This window comes from Oryctolagus cuniculus, chromosome 13 (genome assembly GCF_964237555.1).
Source record: "Oryctolagus cuniculus chromosome 13, mOryCun1.1, whole genome shotgun sequence".
Taxonomy (NCBI): Eukaryota; Metazoa; Chordata; class Mammalia; order Lagomorpha; family Leporidae; genus Oryctolagus; species Oryctolagus cuniculus.
This window is the reverse complement of record NC_091444.1, coordinates 45446522-45468547: the sequence shown is the minus strand read 5'-3', so window position 1 is coordinate 45468547 and position 22026 is coordinate 45446522.

Here is a 22026-nt window from a genome sequence, read left to right as displayed (position 1 = left end):
GCCTTGCTTTCAGGGTCTTATCCAAGTCATCACCTACAGCAATGTCTTACAGTGTTTCCCCAATATTTTTTTATATTTTATTTTATTTATTTTTATTTTTTAAAAAAATATTTCTTAATTCCCCCCGCAACATAGAATTCTTTTTTTTTCTTTTGCATTTGTATGTATCTCATAAATACATTAGGAACATAGTAATTTTTCCACCATACGTACCCTCCCACTGCTTCCTTCTACCTCTCCTATTTAATCTGAGAAAGAAAAAGAAAGTATGGAATAAAAAAACTAAGAGAACTGTTCCTCAACAGTCTAAACAAGGGCTATTTTATGTTATTGTTTCTCAAAGGAGATTTTGTTGTTGCTGTTTTTTTTGTTTGTTTGTTTGTTTGTTTGTTTGTTTTTACAGGCAGAGTGGACAATGAGAGAGAGAGAGACAGAGAGAAAGATCTTCCTTTTCTGTTGGTTTACCCCCTAATGGCCGCTGCAGCCAGCATGCTGCGACCAGCGCACCATGCTGATCCGAAGCCAGGAGCCAGGTGTTTCTCCCGGTCTCCCATGCAGGTGCAGGGCCCAAGGACTTGGGCCATCCTCCACTGCACTCCCAGGCCACAGCAGAGAGCTGGACTGGAAGAGGGGCAACCGGGACAGAATCTGGCGTGCTGACCGGGACTAGAACCCGGTGTGCTGGTGCCGCAGACGGAGGATTCGCCTATTGAGCCACGGCACCGGCCTCAAAGGAGATTTCACATCTTCCCCTTTCCTCTTTTCGATTCCTTCCTTCCCCTTCTTTTCCTTTTATAAACTTAATTGTCTTTAAAGAAGAACCCAAGGATGATACATCTTTTGTGAGCTCTTAATAACTATAACTTATGAAACATAATAATATCCTCTATTTAATACACTAAATGTAAGTGATTCTTGAGAACAAGTTTTACTATTAAGTCTCACGATACAACTCTTTGGGGAGAGAGGTCCTACATGGGAAGTTAGTGCACAGTGACTTATTTAACAAATAACACTCTTAGATATGACATTAGTGATTGATCAAGGCTCTTGAAATGAGCTGCCTTGGCTATGGAAGACTTTGTGTCCACTAGCTCGACAAAGCCATAAGCAAAGTGGAAGTTCTCCTCCCTTCGGAGAAAAGTATATCCTTTGGTGGCCATTTCATTCTACTGGGGTCTCACCCACAGTGGTCCTTAATGTAGGATTTTTTTTTTCCAAGAGTGTTTTGGCTTTCCATGCCTGAAATGCTCCCCCTGGGCTTTCCAGCTAGACTGGAATGCCTTTAGGTTTGATTCTGAGCTCAGAGTGCTACTTAGAGTGATTGTCATTCTGTAAGTCTGCCATATGGACTGCTTCTCATGTTGGAGCCTTCATTCCTTTTAAATTCTGAATATTGTTTCCAAGCACTTAGTCCTATTTATATGATCATTTTAACACTCGATCCTAACTATATGGTCAATTTACCGCATATTCCTATCCATTTGATCTTTATAACGCTTAAGCTGCTATTTTTGTCAGCCAGCTTATGGGATTTTGGGGTCCTATGGCTAGTTGTTAAGCTGTACCTGTGGGGAGCAACTCGGACTAGACTGTTACTGGAATTAAGACTTATTCTATGCATCTGATCTCCCACAATATGGCGCTGGGAGAGGAGGTAACAACTTCTACGCAGCTGCCTCTCGCCAACTTGAGTGATGACCTGCAGGAGCTGATCCTGCTCCTGATTGGAGGAGAGCAGTGTACTCGGCGTGTGGGTAGCAGAGTTGGGATTGGTGGAAGAGGACTATAAAGGAGGAGAGAGACAACATGCACCAGGAACATCTAAGAGGAACACCTGAGCAGCCCCCGAGAGAGCCGGCCGGCGGTGTGCTGCTCCCCCGCGGAAGTGGGGAAAGTGGCAGGGGGAACCGCCCTTCCATGGAGGTGGAAGGGATGGTAGCCCACCCGGGAAGAACCAGCAGCAAACCCGGGGAGGGCCGAGCAGACAAAAGAACAGCGCAGGTTCCTGTGTCGTTCCTCCACGAAGACGGGGAGCGATATAATGGTGCCGTGACTCCGATATGAAGCCTAGGCAGGGTTTAGTGTCGTTCCTCCATGAAGACGGGGAGCGACAGTACCCTTAGAAGTAAATCCTTAGGAATGTATTAGGACTATACTGCTTTGCAGTTGCAGACTTCATACATTTCACAAATACAACTTTAGGATCTTGGTAATTCTTCCCATTGTGCTCACCCTCCCACCCACACTCCCACCCCCTTCCTCTTCCCTTTCCTATTCTCTTATTCTTTACTAATATGTATTTCCAATTAACTTTATACATATATGATTAATTCTATGTTGTGTATAGCATTCAATGAATTGTATGAAAGAAAAAAGGATAAGGAAGATATTATAAAGGAAAAGATAAACAAAAATATAGAATAAGAAGCTGTTCCTCAACAGTTAAGAGAAGAGCTGTTCCAACTCATTGCTTCTAAAAGTGTCAATTTCATTTTTACATATTGTCTTTTAGGTGCTCTATTATCACAGCTCAGGGAGAACATATAAAACTTGTCCCTTTGGGATGGGCTTATTTCACTAAGTATGATATTTTCCAGTTTCATCCATTTTGTTGTATATGACTGGACTTCTTTTTTTTTACCGCTATGTAGTATTCCATGGAATAGATAGACCATAATTTCTTTGTCCAGTCTTTAGTTGACAGGCATTTGGGTTGATACCATGTCTTTGCTATTGTGAATTGAGCTGTGATAAACATGGAGACTCAGATTGCTCTTTCATATGCTGATTTCATTTCCTTGGGTATATTCCCAGGAGTGAGATGGCTGGGTCATAGGGTGGGTCTATATTAAGACCTCTGAGGTATCTCTACACTGTCTTCCATAGTGGTTTTACCAGTTTACATTCCACCAACAGTGAATTAGGTTACATTTTTCTCCACATCTTCTTCAGCATTTGTTGTTTGTTGATTTCTGTATGAAAGCCATTCTAAAGGGGATGAGGTGAAACTTAATTGTGGTTTTGATCTGCATTTCTCTGATGGCTAGCAATCCTGAGCATTTTTTCATGTGTCTGTTGGCCATTTGGATTTCCTCTTTTGAAAAATGTCTGTTTAAGTCCTTTGCCCATTTCTTAAATGGATTGTTTGGTTGTTGTTGAGTTTCTTGATGTCTATATATTCTGGTTATTAATCCTTTATTGGTTGTATAGTTTGCAAATAATTTCTCTCATTCTGTCAGTTGTCTCTTCACTTTGCTGATTGTTTCTTTTGCGGTGCAGAAACTTGGTCTATCCATCTGTTTTTCTATCAGTACTGGACTGTTTTGATTATAACTTCCATATAGTATGTCTTGAAATCTGGTATTGTGATGCTTCTGGCTTTGTTTTTGTTATATAAGATTGCTTTAGATATTCAGGGTCTCCTGTGTTTCCATACAAATTTCAACATCATTTTTTCTATATCTGAGAAGAATGTCCTTGGTATTTAGATTGGTATCACATTGAATCTGTAAATTACTTTCAGAAGTATGGACATTTTGATGATATTGATTCTTCTAATTCATGAACATGGGAAATTTTTCCATTTTATTCTGTCTTCTATTTTTTCTTTAATGTTTTGTAATTCTCATCATAGAGATTTTTTTTATTAGACAGGTAGAGTTATAGACAGTGAGAGAGAGAGAGAAAGGTATTCCTTTGGTTGGTTCACCCCCCAGTTGGCCGCTGCTGCTGGAGCTACGCTGATCCGAAGCCAGGAGCCGGGTGCTTCCTCCTGGTCTCCCCTATGGGTGCAGGGACCCAAGCACTTGGGCCATCCTCCACTGCCCTCCCGGGCCACCAGAGAGAGCTAGACTGGAAGAAGAGCAACCAGGACTAGAACCTGGGGTACTGGCCCCACACTCAGAGGATTAGCAAAGTGAGCCCCAGCGCCTGCCCATCATAGAGATTTTGACATCCTTTTATTCCAAGGTATTTTGTGGTGGTTTTTTTTTTCTTTTGGTTCCTATTGTAAATGGGATTGATCTTAGAAGCACTTTCTCAGCTGTGACATTGTGTATACAAAGGCTGTTGATTTTTTGTGTTAATTTTATATCCTGCTATTATACCAAACTTTCCTAATAGTTACAATAGTCTCTTAGTGGAGTCTTTTGGATCCCCTATGTATAGGATCGTGTCATCTACAAATAGCGATAGTTTGACTTCGTCCTTCCTGATTTGTATCCCTTTGATTTCTTTTTCTTGTCTAATGACTCTGGGTAGAACTTCCAGGACTACATTGAATAGCAATGGTGAGACTCGGCACCCTTGTCTGGTTTTGGATCTCAGTGGGATTGCTCCCAGCTTTTCCCCATTCAGTAGGATACTGGCCGTAGGTTTGTTGTAAATTGTCTTGATTGTGTTGAGAAATGTTCCTTCTATTCCCAATTTGCTTAAAGTTTTCATCATGAAAGAGTGTTGTATTTTGTTAAATCCTTCCTCTGAGTCCATTGAGATAATTGTATGGTTTTTGTTCTTCAATTTGTTAATGTTATGTATCACATTGATTTTCGAGTGTTGAACCATCCTTGCATCCCAGGAATTAATCCCTGTTCGTCCAGGTGGATGATCTTTCTGATGTATTCTTGGATTCAGTTGGCTACTATTTTATTGAGGATTTTTGCATCTATCTTTATCAGAGAGACTTGTCTGTAGTTCTCTTTCCAGTTGCATCTTTTTCAGGTTTAGGAATTAAGGTAATGCTGGCTTCATGGAAAGAATTTGGGATGATTCCTTCACTTTCGATTGTTTTGAATAGCTTGAGAAGAATTGGAGTTCGTTCTTCTTTACATGTTTGGTAGAATTCAGCGGAGAAGCCATCTGAAAAATTTTCTTTCATGTCATGTGGATTTTATTAGTTCATGCATTTACTTCTGATTGCTTCTAAGTAATCCTATGATCAATTTTCTGAATTCCATTTCTGGAATTTCTTCAGTCTCATCATCTTCACAATCTAGTATTGAGGTGTTGTGTTCTTTTGTGGGTGTACCACTTGGGTGTCAGGGAACTGAATCAGAAGTAGAGCAGCCAGGACTCAAACTAGTGACCATATGGGATGCCAGTGCTGCACACACTCCACAGCGCTGCACACTACTCCACCGTGCCAACCCCAATCCATGTGTTCTTATGATCTCAATTCTTTTAACAGCATTTCCTTTCTAGTGAATCCTTATTTGAGACAAATATGCTAAATTTTCCAAAATTATATTTGATTTAATTTTATCACTTGTATTTATGATTTGGCTGAGCATTTTACAAATACTTAGCTTGCTGTCTTCATTTCAAGCCTCAAGTAGTATCATTTGAGTATAACTTTGTACAGTACAAAGATAAATGCTGCTGTCTGTGACTTGCTGTTTAGGCATTGTACCCCCATTTTCAGACTCATGAGAGCTGGTAAGATTCATAGATAGCTGTAATGCAATAAGTGAGTAGAAGACAGGATTGTAGGGACTGAGGTCAGGAAAGAAGGTGGAGGACGGCCAGTGCCATGGCTCACTTGGTTAATCCTCCGGCTGTGGTGTCGGCATCCCATATGGGTGCCAGTTCTAGTCCCAGTTGCTCCCCTTCAGTCCAACTCTCTGCTGTGGCCTGGAAAAGCAGTGGAAGATGGCCCAAGAGCTTGGGCCCCTGCACCCATGATGGTCATTTGGGGAGTGAACCAATGAAAGGAAGACCTTTCTCTCTCGCTCACTCGCTCTCTCTTTCTGTCTATAACTCTACCTGTCAAAAAAAAAAGATGGAGGACAAGTCGGCCAGGGCCTTGATAATCATTGGATTTTCACTCCTGAGAATTGAATCCATTGGAAGTATTTGAGCAAGGGTTGAAAGTGCCAGGAGTTCTGATGTTCATTTAAGGTTATAATGAAAAACAGTTGTTCAACACTGTAGGATTTACTGGCACCACCAGCTCCAGTCATATTTCATGGTTATTAAAAAAAAAAAAAAACACATTTTATTGAGGGGCTGGCTTTGTGGCATAGAAGATAAAGCCACCACCTGCAATGCCAGCATCCCGTATGGGCACCAGTTCATGTTCCAGCTGCTCTACTAATGGCCTGGGAAAAGCAGTGGAAGCTGGCCCAAGTGTGTCTCTACCTCCCACCTGGGAGAACCGGAAGATGCTCCTGGCTCCTGGCTTCAGATCAGCAGAGCGCTGGCCATGGCAGCCATTTGGGGAGTGAACCAACGAAAAGAAGACCTTTCTCTTTGTCTCTCTTTCTGTCTATAACTCTACCTGCCAAATAAAAAAATAAGAATTTCTTATAGGGGCCGGCGCTCTGGTGCAGTGGGTTAACGCCCTGGCCTGAAGCCCCGGCATCCTACATGGGCGCCAGTTCTAGTACTGGCTGCTACTCTTCCAATCCAGCTCTCTGCTATGGCCTGGGAAAGCAGTAGAAGATGGCCCAAGTCCTTGGGCCCCTGCACCCGCGTGGGAGACCCAGAAGACGCTCCTCGATCCTGGCTTTGAGTGGGTGCAGCTCCGGCCATTGTGGCCATCTGGGGAGTGAACCAGTGGATGGAAGACCTCTTTCGCTCTCTGCCTCTCCTCTCTCTGTGTAACTCTGACTTTCAAATAAAATAAATAAATCTTAAAAAATGTTCTTATTTATTACCTTTACTTTTGTGGAGACAGAATAAATATTTTAATTGATTTCAGAATAATTTGGACAGAAAGGCCCTTATACTTTTCTCCATAATGCAAAAGTTTTCAGCTAATAAAAAAATCTATCTGGAAAAGGAGCACTTGCTTCCCTTCTCTTTTCTTTTGTGTATCTCATAACAGGATATAATGTTCAGATCGTGTATAATGTGTACACCTGCAATAGAGAATTTAGAAAACCGGCCGGTGCTGCGGCTCACTAGGCCACAACCACTACCACAGTCACCCCTGCAGTTCTTCTGTCTTCCTAATTCTATGCAGTCACCATCCTATGTTTTGTCTCTATAAAGATTTGCTGTTGTGGACATATTATATACAAAGAGCCCTACAGGATGTAGCCCTTCATGACCAGCTACTTCCACTTAGCATAGCACTTGTAGTGTTCCTCCAGGTTGTGGCATCTATCAACATTTCTTTGTTTTATTGTCAAATAATCTTCTATTATATATATAGAATTATATTAGGATATATTGTATTTTATAGTAATAAAATAATCCATATCTTAGAATAAAATTCTGTCTTGTGAACTGTCCATTAATCAGTTTGTGAACATTTAGCTATTTTCCCAGTTTTTGGCTTTTATTAATAATGCTGCTATGAACATTTATTTCTGAGTTGTGAGTACATAAGTGTTCACTCTGCTGTCTTTGCATTTTAGCAACTGTCAGGGATTTTTGCTCATTCTCCCCATATCTCCACCTTTACTTAGGCTACCTTTTCTAGCTCTTACTTCCTGTTTATCTATCCTCACCTATTCAGACCCAGTTCCTAATTTCCCTTTTTTTATGAGGCTTTCTGTTACACTTTGACTTTTATAGATCTTATACTTTCAGTACTTCTCATCTATTTTATTTATTTATTTATTTGAAAGTCAGAGCTACACAGAGAGAAGGAGAGGCAGAGAGAAAGAGAGGTCTTACACACACTGGTTCACTCCCCCAAATGGCCGGAGCTTCTCCAATCCATGGGAAAAAGAAATCTAAGTTTATTTTCCTTTATGACATAGCCAGAACTGTGATTTCTCCCTTTATCGCTCCTTTCCAACTTGAAGGCACAGCTTTTCTTGTATACCAAACCGTGGAGCCCTACTCAGCCTTCAGATTGCTTGCCAAAGTAGGCAGGAATGAGTTGATTTCAGAATCCTGATTTAGCAACAGATTGTAGTATTTTCAATTCAGTGGCTTTAGCCTGTTGTCACGGAAGGTATGTGCTTCTCAGTCTAGGAACGCTGCATACATTTTATTTCATGATCATTGCCCATCTGGGTAGGACGCAGAGAAAATAAAGTGCAAGCTGGGAAATAATAGAATTAATGGAGGCTTTGTGCAGAATGGAGCAGATGTATCCCGAGCCTCCTGCTCTGAATTTGCTGCCATTTTCAACCATGGGAAGGATTAAATCCAATTTGTACAGGACACTTCCACCTGTGTGCCACCTGTCTAAATGGGTCAACTTTCATTTGAACATGAAATCAGTAACAATAATGCTAATAGAAAATATAGATCATTTGTGTCCTATATCTTTCTGAGTTCTTCATGTATATTCCCTAACTTAATCCTTCCAACTTTCAAGTCATAGAGACACTGTCATTTTACGGATGAAGAAACTCCGTGCAGGAAGTGAATTTGCTCAAGATGAGAGAAATAGTAACCAATGGAGCTGGAATCCAGACCTTGGCATTAGGGTGTGTTAACTTTCATAATTCTTGGAAGAGCCATGGTTATTCACACATATGAATATTTAAAATCATAGTTGGTATAGTGGTGCTTGAATTTGAAACTATAGTTTCCTTTCTCCCCTGAGCAGTTTTATAAGTTTGAATATTTATTTGATAAAACTGAAAAACAAGTCTAATCTGGTGTTCTATTCTGAGGGCAGGGATCTATAAACTTTTCTCTAATGGCTCAGTGTTGTTTTAGATTTGGGGTTATAGAATCTCTGTTGCCACAACTCAACTCCACAAGTGCAGCACAAAAAATAACCATGAATATGCAAATGCTGTGTCCCAATAAAATGAACACTGCGTCCAGGTAATGAGGACTTTTGTACTATGTACTAGTAATGTTTATGGGCTTTTTATTCTTTTTTTTTTTTAGATCCAGAAGTTTAAAGAGGATCAAAAAAGACTGCAGTAACGTCTTTCAATCCTAGATAAACATACAGAAAGGTAAAAATCCAATTACCATGCAAAATAACTTCAGATTCTGTAAAGCACATATACCATGTACTAAGATAGTCGTATCAATTATGATCATAAATTGGCCCGTTTCAAGCCAGGAGAAATTTTGGTACTAACTACTTTGAATCACATAGTTTTTGTACATTATTCCTGATTTTACATATTATTCACAAAGCAGGCAGAATCATGGTGAATTTGCCAGATCACCTAATACTCTAATTTTAAGCCTATGATTATAAAGTAAATTAGAATTATGTTACTGCAAAAATTAAGGGAAAAATAAAAAGGAAGAAAGGAGGGAGGAGTGTGGGAGGAAGTATGGTTATCATCTTAGAATTGTATCTGAAGCGCATGAAATCTGTTTTCTTTATATTAATAAAAAATTTTAAGCGAATTTATATAATAACAACTTCAGATGTTTTTCATAAACTATTTTTTTATAAATTGATCTCTGAGAATAATTATTCCACAATATACCTTTTAGCTTCAAAAAATCAAACCATGTCTTGGAAGATATAGTGAAAAAGCAGGCACGTCGAGTAAAACAGCATCAGCTCGGTAAGTCAGTCCTCCGCTTCATCACACTGAAGCTGTGTACTTCTGGTTCCATCAGCCCTTCGCGGCAGGTGGCAGCCCTACCCACTACGCCACAGCGCCTTGTTGAAGGTACCTGTAAGTTGGAAAAGAGTTGAAAGCATACTTCATACATGCAATTTGCTCACCATTGTTGAGACATGACATAAAGGAGTAGTTTCCTTATCACTTTGTAATTTGATTTAACCAGTTTTCCCATAAGCAAAAACTTTAAGGGCACAAGCCTTTGGCCTAGTGGTTGAGACGCTCACTTGTGGATACCTGCTTCTCATGTCAGAGTACTTGGGTGTGTGGCCAGTCTCCTGGCTCCAGCTTTGTGTCATAGCATAGCCTGGGTTGCATAGATAATGGCTCAGGAAGTTGGATTCCTACAACCCACATGGCAGAGTGGCATTCAGTCCCCAGATCCTGGTACTGGTATGGGCCAGCCCTGGCCATTCCAGGCATTTGAGAATGGACCAGGAGACTAGAGCCCTGTCTGGCTGCTTTTCCATACCTATCTATCATTTTCTTTCTCCCTGTTTCATTTTTATCTCTGTTTTTACAGGTTCTCAGATAATTTCTAAAAATCCTAAGTAAAACAAAAAATAACCCTGATAATCATGTGGCTGTGAAATAGGATGGTTTTGCACACGTTTCTGACATCATCTTCAAGATTCCTCACTGTTCTGTCATTGGAAAAGAAAATTTCTTGTAACAAAACAATGAAGACTATTTTTTAAAAGCACATATCTTGGAGCATCTTATATTTTTTTCATAGATATAAATTTTTCCTGAAATTTAAATATTTGTTTTACCATGAAACATCAGAAGTAAATACACTCTACATAAAGTTATATTTAAAAAATTTTTACAGGGGCCAGCACTGTGGCATAGCAGGTAGAGCCACCACCTGTAGTGCAGGCATCCCATGTTTGTGCCAGTTTGAGTCCCGGCTGCTCTTCTTCCAATCCAGCTCTCTGCTATGGCCTGGGAAAACAGTGGAAGATGGCCCAGCCGCTTGGGCCCCTGCACCTGCATGGGAGACCTGGAAGAAGCTCCTGGCGCTTGGTTTCAGATTGGCACAGTTCATGCTGTTGCGGCCATTTGGGGAGTGGACCAGCAGATGGAAGACTTCTCTCTCTCTCTTTCTCTCTCTCTCTCTCTCTCTCTCTCTGTCTCTCTCTCTCTGCCGCTACCTCTCTGTAACTCTGCCTTTCAAATAAATACATAAATCTTTAAAAAAAATTTTTACAGAGTTTTTTTAGTTGAAAGACAGAGTTACAGAGAAAGAGAGAGACAGAGACAGAGAAATCTTCACTCCCCAAATGGCCTCAATGGCCAGAGCTAGACCAAGCTGAAGCCACGCATCAGGAAATCCATCCAGGACTCCATGTGTGTGGCAGGGGTCCAAAGTTTTTGAGCCATCTGCTGCTGCTTTCGCAAGTACATTTTTAGTGGGGAGCTGGATTCAAAGTGGAGTAGCGGGACTTACAGGATGCTGGCATCCCAGGAGGCAACTTAACTCACTGTGTCACAATGCTGGTGTCTGTATTTTATCACCTTGATACAAATCTTGAAGTGTATAATTTAAAAAAAAAATGAGTCCTATGATTTTTCCCTCCCTTTTTTTTCTAAATTTCAGAATTCAGTGATTTGCAACACTTAATCATTCTATTTTAGTGTGTTGAATAAATATTTACCTTCTTGACATATGCTTTTTCTGAGTTCACTCTAATTTATTAATAAAATTTGGACATATTTATGGGATGCCATGTGCACTTCAATGCCTGTATACAGTGTGTACTGATCAGAACAGTTTTATCAACATTTCCCCTTCCTTGAAATTCCTTTGTGATTAGAGGTTTGGAGCTTCTTTTCTTTTTCACACAATATATACATTAGATATGTAATCTCCCTGTGATGCTGTGTTATCCCTTCAACCGAACTCCTATTTGGTAACCATTATCCAAATCCCTCTTTCCATGTCAACCTCCTAGCCTCTTGTTACCCTCATTCTGTGTTCAGATTGATTTTTCCCTGTTAAAAATGTCATCATCCAGATATGGCTTCTAAGTTCCCTGACTGCATCAAATCCGATCTTTGCCTGGCTGTAGACATTGTCATGGATCATCACATTCTTGGCAGAATGGCCGTTCTACGGCGTATTTGCAATGATGCAGTTCAACTGCTGATTCGATGGATCCCCACTGCAGAAAAGGAGAGTTAACATCCCAGCGTGATCCTTGCTTTTGTAGCTAGGTCCTAGGTCTTTCCCATTTGTGTCTCTACCATTCTCAGTAAGTACATTCCAATGTTCCTCCCTACGTTGGAGCCCTCGATTTGCTGTCTGGATTCCTATGCCATCCTTTTGCTCCTGTTGCTCCATGCAATGCCCCTTAGGCCTTCCCTTTGCACTTGATTTATTTTTCAAAATGTGGTCCTATCTTTGCCGTGTTTCCTCAGCTTCTGAGATTGAAATGTATGTTCTCTCATTTCTACCTGTCTGTCCTTTACTGACATCAGTGGTAGGAATGATGCATTATACATTTTTGTACTTGCTTTGCCCGTTTCCCTGTTTATCTACCCCAGTGGAACATAGGACAGAATGTGCCCTCTGTTTACATTTTTAGCTTTGGCAAAGGTATGCTATAACATCAGAGACATACTGAATGTGTCACTGATTGAGTGGTTGAGAAGTTGAAGATGTTAGCTGAAGTGGTTTTCTTTCTTACTGTAGACAGTAAATGAAAGCAGTGATACTATTAACATCTTAGAAACAACTCCACCAGAGCACGCTACGGCGTACAAATTAAATCCCATCCAAAGATTATCTAATACAAGTGGTGAGTATATATCTATAAAAATTTCTATATAAAAGCTATGGTATGAACTGATATGCATAGCTCTAAATTTGGTATGTTTCTTTTTAGTGTTTCTCTTTTGCTGTCTCTTTCTATATGATCCCCTTCTTTCTGAAACTGCTTCAAACCTGTGAAATTCTTTCTTGTTGTTACTGACATTTCATTGAAACATTTATGAATGGAGAGAGAATATTTTGTATATATTTAATTCATAGTTATATAAAATATGGTCATTTTATATATATGTTGTCCACCTTAGAATCAGAGGATGAAGAAAAAGCAAAGCAACATGAGGTACTGTGTCTTGTTTTGATTTGTAAATATGAGTTGGGTGATGTTAAAATGTAGAAGTGGTGCTTGTTTCTCTTTCTACCTTTTAAAAAGTATTTGAGAGGCAGAGCGACAGAGAAATCAGAGTTTCCATGCAGCAGTTCACACCCCAAATTCTGCCACGATTGGAGCAGAGCCAAGTCAAACCAGGGCACAGGAGGCTGAAACTCACCCTGAGTCTCCTTATGGGTGGCAGAGATGCAAGTGCTTGAGCCATGACCTGCTGCCTCCCTACGTCTACCTTTGCGGGAAGCTGTAGTCAGGAGCACCCTAGACCCTGTGCTGTAGAATTCGGTTGTCCTACCTGGCATGTGAGCCTCTAGGGGAAATACCTGTGAAGGGTGGGGTTGGACTTTTATTTATCACCTCTGTATAGAACCACTAGTAATTATTTCCTTACATTTCGTCATAGAATTAGTAATACATTATGTTGTAAGTGTTTTCCTGCTGCATCAATACAGTTCCACTAATCTGCAAGATTCATTTAATGGAGCCCATGTAGCACAGTGCAAAAAAAAGAAAAAATAAGGCATAACTGAAACGAGGAATCAGTTTGGCTGTTGACATTACATTTGTCTAAAATGTTAAGAATTATTCCAGCTCAACCAATACCAAGTATACGATTCCATGTTTTCTATCGATGTTTGTCAGTCTAAGGAGATTTTGAGAGAATTGTTATTGAATCTATTGTTTTTACTTCTTGGAAATTGATAACACAACACCTGGCATTTCAAAGCATTATTATTTAAATTTAAATTACCAACTATAAATCTTCAAGAAACACATAAGTGCAAGGCCAACCTTTGGGAAATGTTAAATATGTGAGAGTTTAAGAAAAAGTACACTTTCATGTTTTCGTAAGTAGAACCAGTTTTTGGCAATAAAATTTTGTTCCTTTATGGTAGCTATGTTAGTGCTCTTTTTTCTGATGGTGACATCTGGGAATGATATAGGCACTGCCTGAACTCTTGGATTCAAGTTGGTGCAGCATAGTGGTATTTCCATCAAAATCATAGGACATGTTACATGCTGCTCTGTCACTAAGGATAGAGTCTTGGAAAAAAATTGATAATGATTATTTAATCTACGGTGACAACCGTGGGATGGAACATGAAGGGCCTAACCTCTTAGATTTAAGTAGCTGCTGCATACAGGTGCAAACATCTTTGCTGAAGTCAAGAGATACATTTGTATTCCGTGTTCTGGGTATTTTTAATTTGGCGTATGTTAAATTTCAGTAGAGGAGTATTAGATATTTCTTTATAGGATATAGTGATTTTGTATATTTGCACGTTCTGGTGTTATTTTAAATACTGTGACCTTGAATAAGTTCTGTTGCTGAGTACCTACTGTGTGCTAGCACATTTAGACACTGAATATACAAGTTGGGGGTTACCGCTCTCATGACTGGAACCGAAAAACAAATTAATAAGTACTAATTAGCTTAGAGCTTCATAAACAGAGGAGATCGCCAGTTGGAGAATATTGAGGCAGTTTGTGGTTGGGGTGGGAATGGGATTACCAGTGAAATTCAGTAAGCAGAGATCTTTCCAGTGCTCATTTTGTTGTTGCCAAGTAGAAGAATGAGAAGGAGCCATCTCTCTGCAAATATAGATGGATGACATTCTAGACAGAAATAACAGTGGATCCTATCTCTTTATCACTTTTAACTACTGGGAATGAGAAAGAGGCACAAAGTAGAAAGAAAAAACCTTCCATCAGCATTTTTAAAATTATTTGTAGAAAATAAAATACACAGATGGATGCCTGGTGCATGTTATAAGCTCATGCAATAAATATTCGTACTAAACTTACTATACCATTTTGATAATATTTCTTAGCTGCGAAAGAGTTGCATATATCTAGTACAAGTATTTGCTTATTGTTACTTAAGCATAAGGTTTTCCTTATTGTTTTCTCATTTCAGTCAGTCATTTACCTGTGATTAAATATTACATAAAATAATATTTAGGGGACAATCATTGGCCCAGCATCCTCTGTATGCCAGCAGGATACATCACACTGCCTGGGTTCATGTCCCAGCTCCTTGCCCAATTCCAGTTTCCTGCTAACATGCACCTTGGTAGGCAACAGGTGACAGCTTATGTATTATGTTCCTGCCACCCCTATCTGAGAGCAGGATTGAGTGCCTGGCTCCCAGCTTCATTAGTTTTCCATGGTCCATCTATAGCCATTATGGGCTTTTGGAGAGTGAACTAGTGAATGAATGAACTCTGTGTCTCCATATCTTTCCCTCTGACACTCTACCTCTCAAATGAATAATTTTTTTAAAAAAATGTATGCATTTCCAAGTCACCATATGCATAAATAGAGCAGCTTCCATGATGTTCTCTTTCTACTTAACATCATCTAACTCTACATCATCTAACTGCCAAATATATATCTTAACACTAAAAACCATATCTAACAATATATTTAATGTTTAAATCTGCATTATGGCAAGTGCACTTACTACAGAGTTTATTTCAATGTAATGTGTGTTCGACTGTAACAGTTTGTTGCAGTTAATGCAGTGTTCTTAAGCAGCCACATGATTAGATCTGTAGAAATCAATCATACACTATTTTCACCCCTGCAGTGTCCTTTCTTTCTTAACTGTAGAATTGGCACTGCATTTCACAGAGTTCATCAGTTGTGACAGTAAGCCACACATTCAAAGTTATTGGTCTATCCAAGTGAGGTGTTTTCTCTTACTTCTTCATGACCTCGGTAGGTGCAATAAGCGGTGCTTATGAAACAGAACACCTAAATGAGTTCCCTCGACACAGCAGGATGTGAAACAAAAACAAAAAAATTAAACAAGCAGATCACACAGTGCATGGAGATGCTTCCATTTCACTCTTTGAATACCTTTTATAAAATAAGGAGCAGAATCTTGTCGTCCAGGGACCCAGTTTTGTCCACTTATTCCTTTAATGCAAAATCACTGTGGGGCTAAGCTTTGTGTTAGGTTAAAACACCTTTTGGGATGCCTGGGTCTCATATTGGAGGGCTCGGGTGGAGTCCCCACTCTTCCCTTTTTTTTTTTTTTTTTTGACAGGCAGAGTGGACAGTGAGAGAGAGACAGAGAGAAAGGTCTTCCTTTGCTGTTGATTCACCCTCCAACGGCCGCCGCGGCCGCCGCGGCCGCCACACTGCGGCCGGCACACCGCGCTGATCCGAAAGCAGGAGCCAGGTGCTTCTCCTGGTCTCCCATGGGGTGCAGGGCCCAAGCACTTGGGCCATCCTCCACTGCACTCCCAGGCCACAGCAGAGAGCTGGCCTGGAAGAGGGGCAACCGGGACAGAATCCGGTGCCCCAACCAGGACTAGAACCTGGTGTGCCAGTGCCGCAAGGCAGAGGATTAGCCTATTGAGTCACGGCACCAGCCCCCCCCCCCACTCTTCCTATTCAGCTCCATGATCATGTGCTCCCTAGGGAGGCAGCAGGTGATGGCTCAAGTCCTCGGATGCCTGCCACCCATCTGGGAGACTGGAAAGTTCGATGCTTTCCTGCAGCTTTGCCATGACCCGGCATTTGAAAGCGTCTGGGGAGTGAACCAGAAGGTGGAAATTTCTGTCTATTTCTTTGTGTCATTCTGCCTTTCTAATAAACATTAGTAAAAGTTTAACAGACCATTGTATGACAGGTTCCTTTATCTTATACCCTAACTAATTCTGGGAACCTCCCGCAATTCAGATCATGTCTATTTTGCATGCTTGCCTTTTAATGGGTCTCCCTCATTTACCCACATGCCCTTCTAGTTCATCCTCCACACACAGTGATCTCCCTCGGGTGGCAACACGACCACGAGCTACTCTTCAAAACACTGAAGCCCAGGCATCTTAATTACACGCGTTGTAAAGATTTCAAAATCTCCATCTGCCCTGTGCCATGGCATCACTAGACGGTTTGGTATTGACTCCCTCGCCGGTTTCTGCTTTATAGCAAAATTTCTCCTCTCTTTGCTGCTTCTCTGCCTCTCTTGCTACTGTCTTGCACACTGTCACTTTTTCCTGTCCTCTCTGCCTTTTAATCTTCCTAACTTCAGCCTTTAAATCTTGTGTTTGTTTGTTTGTTTGTTTTTAACAGCCTTTAAATCTTAGCTCAAGCATTATGTGTAGAAATTTATTTACATTATTTAACTCCTGATGTCTAGTCCTTAGCAGGGACTCAATAAATAAGTAAAATAAGTTAGAACTGTTCACATTATGATGATGTAACACTCTCTCCCACAGTTGAGTATCAAGTAGAGTAGACATGGAATGAATCATTTTATAGTTTAGATGGTAAGTATGGTATTAAAATCAACATGTTACTAAGGTAGTCCTAGGAAAAATACATCTGTTTCCTTGAGGAAAATACCCATAAGCAAGGAAGACTTCACATAGCAAGCTAAGTCTTAAAAAGGAAAAGGGGCCGGTGCTGTGGCAAAATGGGCTAATCCTCCGCCTTGCGGCGCCGGCACACCAGGTTCTAGTCCCGGTCCGGGAGTGCAGTGGAGGATGGCCCAAGTGCTTGGGCCCTGTACCCCATGGGAGACCAGGAGAAGCACCTGGCTCCTGGCTTGGATCAGCGCGGTGCACCTGCCACAGCAGCCATTGGAGGGTGAACCAATGGTAAAGGAAGACCTTTCTCTCTGTCTCTACCTCTTTCACTGTCCACTCTGCCTATCAAAAAAAAAAAAAAAGGAAAAGAACAGTTTTTTGTAGAGGAAAACATTTCAAATATCAGGAACAGTTAATACACTGATAACGCTTTCCACGATCTTACTAGACCTTCAACAATGAACAATCTGGTTTACATGTTAATAAAAAGGTATTGTTGTGAGGTAGAGGACAGTACACAGTGTGACTTTATATGTTTCTCTGGTGTATTTAAATTTTTGTTTGACAGTTTTAGTCATTCATGCTGAGTGGCTGAATCTGAATGAATATGTATGATGTTTGTAGTGTCTCCCTATATATTCTGTTGACATTTTGAACATTTCTAAGTATGTTTTAAAGAAGTAAATACTCAACTAAAGAGTAAGCCTAAATTAAGTTTTTTATTGATAAAGATTAATAGTTTCATTAACTGTTCTAAATAGTATATTGAAGTACATAGATCTGCCATGCAAATGACAAATATATAAGCCAATATAAAACCAACTGGATTAGATATTGGACACAGTCCTCAGTATACTGGCCCTGAAAGCCTTTTGGGTCTGGGGCTTCCCCACACCAAAGTATCGTAGCATATAGTTCAAATAATGGACACAGTGTTTCTGCCATTCCAGACTCTTCTACAAAAATAGAACAAACAAAGAACATGTCCAGGAAGTCGTCTTATGAACAACAACATTATGATAACAGTCTGAAAACCGTGAGCTCTCACAGTTACTCTCTACTGGATCAACAGCAAGAAGAGCTTGATAGATTTGAGCCACGGGTATGTCAAAATTGAATTTTCTAGTTTAATATTCAACATAGCATATAGTGAAGTTACATTTCAGGCTATCTTTTATGGTGACTAAATCATAATTCAGTTGTTAATTAGAATATTTCACTAGTTATAAAACTTTTTTTAGAGTCTATAATATGGTATAGCCAGTCATTATGCTTCAAACAGAGGCAAACAAATTCCTAAATATGGTCTGGTATACCATTTATATAAAAATCTCACTCGATTATTTTTCTTTATCCATATGTGATTGCATAAAGATAATTTTTTAAATATGCAGGCTGACAGAAAAGGCATATTCACTTCAAACTGACCAAGTTAATATTTGTATTTTGTATTCAGAATAAAAATCTCAACAAACAGAATAAATAAGGACTTTTAAAGAGAGGATATACCCTCTACTTTCAGAAATAACATACTTGACTGGGAGCATAAAAATACATTTTTAATACCCATCTCTGTGGTAGTTCAGGCATCTCTTGAAAATAAAAGAACCTAGCCTTGAAAATGTTTTCCCTTCTCGTTCCGTCTCTGGGTCCCCAGAATATGCTAACCTTTAAGTTTCATTTAAGGGAAATAATTACATTCTGAAAATGGCAAATCAGGCCATAAACTTTTTTTTAAATACAAGTGAGAGTTTTGATGATACATAGATTAAAAAGTAAGGCATGGGGGCCAGCGCTGTGGTGCAGTAGGTTAATCCTCCACCTGCAGTGCTGGCATCCCATATGGACGCCAGTTCTAGTCCTGGCTGCTCCTCTTCTGATCCCACTCTGCTATGGCCCAGGAAAGAGGTAGAAAGTGGCCCAAGTGTTTAGACCTTGTACCTGTGTGGGAGACCCGGAAGAAGCTCCTGGCTCCTGGCTCCTGGCTTCAGATTGACTCAGCTCCAGCCATTGCGGCCATTTGGGGAGTAAACCAGCAGATGAAAGACTTTCTTTCTCTCTCTCCCTTTTGCTGTCTGTATACTCTACCTTTCAAATAAATAAGTAAAATCGTTAAAAAAAAATTCACAGAGACATAGTTACAGTCAAAAGAAGATCAGGAGTTGATATGACCATGACATGTTTAAAGCATGCAAATGGACATGACAAAACACTAAAAGCATATCCAAATGAAGAATTGCAGCAACAAATGGAAAGTTTTAGGAGGATACAGGATGTGATAGGCATTTGGCTCAGAGGTTGAGACACCACTTGGGATGCCCACATTCCATTTTGGATGCCTGGACTTATGTCCCAGCTCTGTGTTAAATGCCAGGTTCCAGTTAATATGGACCCTGGGAGGCAGCAGGTTATAGTTCAAGTATTTCAATCTCTGCTAATCATGGGAGAGACCTGCACTGAGTTAGCAGCTGCAGGACTTGGCCTTGGCCTGACCCAAGGTAGTAAGCTTTTATGGAATAAGCCAGCAGAGGAAAATTTGTTATCTCTCTTTCAAATAAATAAAATAAAATTTTAATGGAAGGATGAGTTAGTAATACTACAAGTAGAGTTTCTGGCTTTGGTGAAAGAATAAAATTCAACTCCAAAAAAGATGTTCAATTCCAAAAAAATGCTGATAATTCTGTATTTTTCTCTTTATCAATTTTATCTGATGTATTAATTTTTCAATTTATAAAATGCTCATAAAAATCATGCATCTATGTGTGAAATTTTGTCTGAAAGTACATTCTTCCTGCTATCTAATTATAGTTCAGAAAGCAACTTCTAAAATTTTTGTTACTTAATCAACTTAAATGTCTCTTCTGTCTTCCAAGTAGCATATCACCTGAAAAACTAACATCATAGCATATCATGAGATCTTCTGAGCCAGGGTGAACATAAAGGAAGTTGCTAAAAAAAAAAAAAGATTAGCAACCCCCAGGGTTTCTTTCTTGTTTAGCTTCATGATAAATGTAATAATAAATGAGAATAGAATGTAAAAGAACCAATGACAGGGAAGAAATACATATTTAGCCTTGAGAGTTGCAACAAATATTTCAAGCATAATGTGCCTGCCTGTGTACAAGTTTATCCATTTCACTTAGGCCATTGGAACTTTTAGTTCCAACACAACCACTTTATCTTTTTTTTTAAAGATTTATATTATTTATTTGAAAGACAAGAGTTACAGAGAGAGGCAGAGCCAGAGAGAGAGAGAGGTTTTCCATCCAGTGGCTCACTCCCTGAATGACTGCAACAGCCAGAGCCGAGCTGATCCGAAGCCAGGAGCTGGGAACTTCCTGTGGGTCTCCCACGGGGGCTCAGGGGCCCAAAGGCTTGGACCATCTTCTGCTTCTTTCCCAGGCCATAGCAGAGAGCTGCATTGGAAGTGGAGCAACTGGGACTCAAACCATCACCCACATGGATACTGGCACCGTAGACTGGGGCTTTAACCTGCGGCGCCACAGCGTTAACTATTTTAGAACTATACCTTGACTCTGTTCCCTTTGTATTAGTATCACATTAACATGAAAAGAATCAAGTATTAGAAAGAAAAATAACAATGATATATGCTCCCACATATATTTATCCCTGCTCTAAATCACAGCTTTACGTCATGTTGTTTAAGTATGATAAGTTTTGGCAAGTGTGATTTTTTTCCATGTTTGACCTGGCAGTTAAGAGGCCCACAGCCATGTTGGCATGCCTGTGTTTGATTTCTGGCCCTGGCAACTGATTCCTGCAGATCCTGGGAGGCACAGGTCCATGCCGCCTGTGTGTGAGAGCTGGCATGAAGTTCTGGTTCCGGGCCCCAGCCCTGGCTGCTGCAGGCATTTGGGGACTGACTTACCTCTGTCACTTTCTCTGTGTCTCTCTCTTTCAGACATGCTTAAGGGTCTCAGTGCAACATTCTGTTCACATTCTGCAATTTAGGGCCATCCATTTCTCCCCCACTTTACATCATCCGGAGTGATTTGAAACTGGAGACCTAAATCATCGGGCAACTCGTTAATTCACATGATTGGTCCTGGAAGCTAGCTTTGGGTGGGTCTTTAGCTGGGGAGGTCTGCTAGACTCCAGGGATCATGACTGGCCCTATTGCATGTGTCCCTTACGAAATGATGGCTGGATCTGAGGAGGAGCTTCCCGGAGGCAGTACCACATATTCTAACCCAGCGAAAGGCACTCAGCCTCTGGGCCGCTGTGGATCCACGAGAAGCCAGGGACTACAGGCAGCTTCTGTTCAGGAAAGGGAGCTCCGTGGCAGAAATGCCGGAGGATTCATAAGCTACATGCTCTACGTCTGCCACACTGCTCACTTAAAGCAAATCAGACAGTGGTTCTCTGAGGAAACGCTTTCTTTCCTGTCCAGCTGCACTGACATTCCAGCAAGTTGTCTTGTTCTACTGCAGTTGTTGAATGTGCTCTTAAGATTTTGTGGAAATCCTCAAAGAATGACAAGACAGCTTGAGAAGTAATTTTCATTCAGAAGAAAAGGCAGTTTCTGTCACCAGGCTTTCATATGGGGAGGTGCTATTGCTCCCCCAATCCACACAAAAGTTGTAATTTGGAAGTTTCACAGTGTCTGTGACATGTTGTTAAAGGACGTTGGTCAAGTTTTAATGTTTAAATTGATTCCACTATTTGATGATCACATTGCATGAATAGTAACATAAGAATGATTCAGTTTTCATTGCAATTTAAAATTAATTCACTGGGTAGTGAAGATAAAAATTTTAAAGCATTGCTTGTTCATATCTGTGAAATTCCTCTCTGAATCACTGACTAAAGGGAAATAACAATAATTATCCAGATTGTGGTGATTTTAAACATGTATCTTTAAATTGTCTCTAGTCACAAGCGTAGAGAGAGCTTCCTCCCAGACATATACAACACCCAGTATTGAGGATATTGGAGCCACTTTATTAAGGAGACGACTTTCGCTGGAGTTAAAATGGCGAGAATGGGAGGAATATAAAAAGCTTCATTCGCGAGAACTAGACCCTAAAG